The sequence below is a fragment of the Trichosurus vulpecula genome, chromosome 2 (assembly GCF_011100635.1).
Source record: "Trichosurus vulpecula isolate mTriVul1 chromosome 2, mTriVul1.pri, whole genome shotgun sequence".
NCBI classification, from domain to species: domain Eukaryota; kingdom Metazoa; phylum Chordata; class Mammalia; order Diprotodontia; family Phalangeridae; genus Trichosurus; species Trichosurus vulpecula.
Genome location: NC_050574.1, coordinates 7,288,302 through 7,294,676, shown reverse-complemented (window position 1 = coordinate 7,294,676; position 6,375 = coordinate 7,288,302).

The window sequence follows — 6,375 nt, the reverse complement described above, 5'->3', positions numbered from 1 at the left end:
CACAGGCGCCTTACCAGGAAGCTAAGGAGCTTCTACAGGATGTCCTGCCCCCCTTATCCGCCAGGACCCCCCCCCCCCATTAGCCCCCTAAACCTCCATTTCCAGGGCCTTTACCGCCAGGAGCGCTTCCGGACTCCATTTCCCAGCAGGCCTTGAAATTACCTGCCCCGCCTGCTCCTTGGTCTCCTCGACCTCCGCAGCCGGACTCGGTTTCCCAGAATCCCCTGCTCCCTAGTCCTCCCCTTACAAGAGGTGGAACTCCCTATCTCCCACCACCCCAAGCTCCTGATTCGTGGGTTCCCGCCAATCGCTTTTGCCGGAAGTAGCAGATTCCAATCTCTGATCTTGGTCAGGTTAAGGAAAAACTTGGCCTCTTTATTCAGAAAATCCCACCCAGTTTGTAGAGGGTTTTAAAGTGATCGCCCTCCAGTTTGAACTATCCTGGGGAGACAGGAATATCATCCTGTCCTCCTGCTGCACCATTGAGGAAAAGAAGAGGATCTGGGATTTAGCCCAAAAGTTTGGGGATGATCTGGCTTTGTCCTCTCCCACGAGGCACCCCTAGGGAGCTGTCGCTGTCCGCAGTGCTGATCCTGGGTGGATTTATGGAATAAATCAGGAAAAGTCTAATAAGTTCTTTATGTGCTCAGAGGTTTGATAATAGAAATAAAGGAAACTAAAAGTAAAATCGAGATTATAGGGGCAGCTAGGTGGCGCAGTAAGTAGAGCACCAGCCCTGAAGTCAGGAGGGCCTGACTTCAAAAGCCAGCTCAGACACTTTACACACTTATTAGCTGTGTGACCTGCCTTCCCCCCTGCAAAAAATAAAATAAAATAAAATCGAGATTATACATATGAGATAAATAAGATGTTTTAAATAGAATCAAAATGAGAAAAAGGGAAAAGGGAATTTGACCTCCATGAAAGAGAATTGCTCTGAAATAAAAGAAAAACTGAAAAAGTGACTCATCCTTCTGCTAGAAATGGAAGAGAATGAAATGGAAGAGTGTCGAAAGCCAAGTGCATTGGCTTAATGTGTGTTCTACATGTAGTAGGTTGGATAAACAGATGAGCCCCTCACCCATGTATCAAAGGATTACAGATGTCCCCAATGTCTTGTATGATATCCATCAGTCTGCTTCTTCGTCCCTGATCACCAACATTCTTTAGTTCTAGCTGCGTATTGAAATAATTTACTTTTCATAGTGTCAGTGTCTCTCTTATGCATTAGCTCAATCTCCAATCCCACCTCATAAAATATTTGTATGAATCAAGGAACCCTCCATTACTCACAGAGTTATTTTCTTTCTCTATGATTAAATAATACAATGAATGAATATATTCCTTGAACAACTGCAAGCAATCATAAAGCAAGGGCCGCAGATCCTTTTGACCATGACACATCATAGCCAGTGTCATCTGAACCCCTCAGTATACGAACACAGAACTCTTCTTCACTTGGCTGCAAAGAGACTCATTTCACCTCAGTTAAGGCCAGCTTCTGGGTAGTCTCTCTTTGGAATCCTTTTCATACTTTCATCTAATTAAGACTTTATTTCCAACTCTAAGGAAATTTACAAGATCATTCCTTTTTCTTTGTTCTTTCCTCAGTATCACTGTTAAATTCTCCCCTCCCCCTACCCAAGAATACACAGTACTTATGAGCTTTTCACAATGTCTTCTTTGAATTTTCCTTTTATAATTAAGATTTAATTTGACAACACTCAGATCCTGAGTTCCGAATTTTCTTCCCCTCACTCCCCTTTCCCTCCCCCCGAAGATGGCAAGGAGTCCTACATATGTTCTACATATACCTGCACATTAAACTTATTTACACAATAGTGAAGTTGTAAAGAAGAATTATAACCAATGAAATGAATCATGGGAAAGAAGAAAACCAAAAAAGGAGGGAACAAAAACGAGGGAGTAAATAGTTTGCTTCAATCTTCATTCAGACTTCATATTTCTTTCTCTGGACTTAGATAGCTCTTTCCATCACGAGTCCTTTGGAGTTGTCTTTGAACCTTGTTTTGCTGGGAAGAGCCAAGTCTATCAAAGTTAATCATAACTGAAGCAATACATCTGTGGTTGTGTACAATGTTCCCCTGGTTCTGCTCCTCTCACTCAGCATCATATCGTGTATGTCTTTCCAGGTTGTTATGAAGTCTATGTTTTCCCCATTTCGTATTGCAAATTGGAATTCCATTACATTCATATACCATAACTTGTTTAGCCATTCCCCAATTGATGGGCATCCCCTTGATTTCCAATTCTTTGCTACCACAAAAAGAACGGCTATATTTTTGTATATACAGGTCCCTTTCCCACTTGTGTGATCTCTTTGGGATAGAACCCTAGAAGTGGTATTGTGGGGTCAAAGGGTATGAACATTTTTGTAGCCCTTTGGGCATAGTTCCAAATTGCTCTCCAGAATGGCTGGATCAGTTCACAACTCCACAAATAATGTAGCAGTGTTCCAATTTTCCCACATCCTCTCCAGAATTTATCGTTTTCCTGTTTTGTCATGTTAGGCAATCTGACAGGAGAGATGTGGTACCTAAGAGTTGCTTTGATTTGCATTTCTCTAATCAATAGTGATTTGGAGCATTTTTTCATATGCCTATAGATATGTTTCATTTCTTCCTCTGAAAACTGCCTGTTCATATCCTTGGACCATTTCTCCATTAGGGAATGTGTTGTACTCCTATACATTTGGTTCAGTTCCCCGTGTATTTTAGATAGGAGGCCTTTATCAGAGATACTACTGGTAAATAGTTTCTCCCAATTTTCTGTTTCCCTCCTAATCTTTGTTGCATTGACTTGGTTTATACAAAAACTTTCCAATGTAACATAATCAAAATGATTCATTTTGCATTTTGTAATGCTCTCTATGTCTAGATGGGTCATGAATTCTTTCCTTGCCCATAAATCTGACAGGTAAACTATTCCTTGCTTTCCCAAATTGCTTATACTATCAGCCTTTATTTCTAAATCATGAACCAATTTTTACTTATTTTGGTATATGGTATAACATTATTAATCTACACCCAGTTTCTGCCATACCATTTTCCAATTTTCCCAGCAGCTTTTGTGAAATAGTGAATTCTTAGCCCAGAAGCTGGATTCTTTGGGTTTATTAAAGTGGAGATTGCTATAGTTATTGACTACTGAGTCTTGTGTACCTAACCTATTCCACTGAACCACCACTCTGTTTCTTAGAAAACAATTGCCATTGTCACCAATATTATTCCATGTTTTACTGGAAAACCTAGAATAGCAATAAGCGAAGAAAGAGGAATAGAATCAATCAGACAAGGAAATGAGGTAATAAAAAATAGCTCTTTTGCAGATAAAATGTTGATATCCATGGAAAATCCCAAGACTCAACTAAAAAGTTTGTTGAAACAAATTTTTTAGCAAAGTAGCAGTATATAATGTAAAGTCACATAAATCATCAGTATTCCTATATATCAGGGCTGTCCAAAAAGTGGCCCATGGGCCACATGTGGCCCACAGTGTGATTTATGCGGCCCCCTACCAGCAGAGAAATTTACATCAATGCTTTAGTAAAGGAAGCCAAGCCACCACGGAGTTCTCACTAAAATGGTAAATCAAAACATATTGTCTGTTGTTTCAATAAAAACCTAAGGTTGGACAGCCCTGCTATATATCACCAAGAAAACCCTGGAAGAAGAGATAGTAAGAGGTACTGTATTTGAGACAAGGTATGGGGAACATGTGGCCTTGAGACCACATGTGGCCCTAGAGCTGGGTCCTCAAATGTAACGCTTTCACTGAATCCAAACATCACATAATAAATCCCCTTTGTAAAAGGATTTGTAATGCAAATCTTGGACTCAATCAAAAAACTGTAACCAAGGACTTAGCAGGCCAAATATGGAAATTGAAAGAACATGATGGAACATATTACCAATCAGACTTATGAAGAGGTGAACAATTTATGCCTAAACAAGGGATAGCACGGTGAGGTGCAAAAGGAATGATTTTTCAACTACATTAAATTACAAAAGTTTTGTACAAATAAAAGTAATGCAAACAAGATCAGAAGGAAAGCAAAAAACTGGGGAGAAAATTCTAGACAGTTTCTCACGTTAAGGTCTCACATCTCAAATACATAAAGATCTTGGTCAAATCTAAAAGAATATGTGTCATTCCCCAACCCTAAATGGTCAAAGGCTAGGAACAGGCAGTTTCTGATGAATAAATTAAAATCATACAAGAAAATTCTTAAAATCATTATTTATCAAGGAATGCTGATTAAAATTACTTTGAATATGTAACTGTGATTTAAAGTTACTTCGTATCAGTGTGAAAAGGCTTTCACACAAAGGTGCAATCTTACTACACATCAGAAAATCCACCGTGGACAGAAGCCTTATGAATGTAATCAGTGTGGAAAGACTTTCACACACAGATCCAGTCTTATTGCACATCAGAGTCCACAACGGAGAGAAACCTTATGAATGTAATCACTGTGGAAAGGCTTTCAGAATGAGCTGCAATCGTCGTAAACATCAGAGAATCCATACTGGAGAGAAACCTTATGAATGGGACCATTGTGGAAAGTCTTTCACGCAGAAATCTGCTCCTATGGCACATCAGAGAATCCACACTGGAAAGAAACCTTAAGTATGTAATCAATGTGGATCACCGAAAGCTCCCACCTTGCTGCACATCAGAGAATCCACATTAGGGAGAAGCCTTATGAATGTAAGCAGTGTGGAAAGACTTTCACACACAGTGGCAGTCTTGCTAGATATCAGAGAATCCATACTGGAGAGAAACCCTATGAACGCAATGAATGTGGAAAGGCTTTCACACACAGCTACAATCTTGGTAGACATCAGAAACTCCATGGTTGAGAGAAGCCTTACGGATTTAATCAATGTGGAAAGGGCTGTCCTTCATCCTTGCTTTACATCAGATAATTCACACTGGGGAGAAACCCTAGGAACTTCATTCCTTATATGTGAGTGCAGGACACATCTACTGTGTTCGTGTGTCAATAATCCTTTGCAGTATTAGTTCAAATTCGTGCAGTATTCAGAAACCTTTCCTGCATTCAATTTTGGTGGCAAAATTCAACACATGCACATGTGTTCTCACTTATATCCAAATAAGTTTTTGATAGGTTTTAAAATCCCAGAGTTGGTCTGGTCTGTAGGTAGGCCACAGGAAGGGGGAGTACAGATAGGAACGCCAATAGGAATTAAAAAATCTTAAATTCACTGAATAAGTAGAAGGGAACAACTAGCACAGGAAATGATGGAGAGGAAAACTGGTGGAATGTTGGATAAGGAGGACAATCAGCACAAACAGTACATTCTGGAGTCTTACATGAATACAGTGAGCACTAGTTTACACCCAGTGAATAACTGGTTCAAAAATGTAACTTTCCTGTGTGCTAATTTTTAAAATAATCTCATTTGATTTTTTTATAAATGATGGCAGGTTATTATTATCACTCATTATTTAAAGTTTAACCTAGAAGTTTCCTTACTTTGGTTAGCTGAAGTCCTAGTGCCTTTGATTGCAGCCTTAAAGAGTCCCTGAACACTGTCAGCAGGGCTGGGGAGATCCATTCACAGGTTAAGTCAGAAGTCCAAAGGAACCTCACAGACAGAGATTTCTTCAGAGGATTTTGCTATGCTTTTCTCCCCACAGTTAGTCAATTCCTGTTAGCATTAGTTTCTGCATTAAAATAAAATATGCTTCATTATATTTCAAATATTTTGTCTCATTCTGTAATAGATACCTTTATGGTCTAACAGCCTCCAGATCAAAGGTAACCTGCCTTAACAGCTTTTTTTCAGTTATAAGAGAAGAGAAAAACAGTTCAGTAGAATGCATTTTTGGTTATAATTCTTTACAACTGGACTGTTGTGTAAGTAAGTTCAATGTGAAGGTGAATATAGAACGTACATTAGATTTCATGTCGTCTTGGGCGGAGAAGGGAGGAGAGGGAAGGAGAGAAATTTCAGAAACCAAAAACCTATGGAACTGAATGTTGTAAACTAAAAATAAAAATAAAAGCTGTTACAGGGAAAATCAGCCATCCTTTTTCCTTCGATATTTTAGTAATCATGTATGATGGCATCAAAAACCCAGTATTTAGTGTGCAGTAAGTACAGTGAGTGAAAGAAATAGCAATAGTTCATTTCTACCGGATTTACCACAGGCCTGGCTTTTCTCCTAAAGCATTTCAGAGAGCTGTGAGGGCTTCCACCCAGCTTGCACTTGCTTCCCCCTGCCTCTAGGTGTCTAGCAAGACTGCCGCTGTGTGTGAAAATCTTTCCACACTGATTACATCCATAAGGCTTCTCCCTAGTGTGGATTTTCTGATGTGCAGCAAGA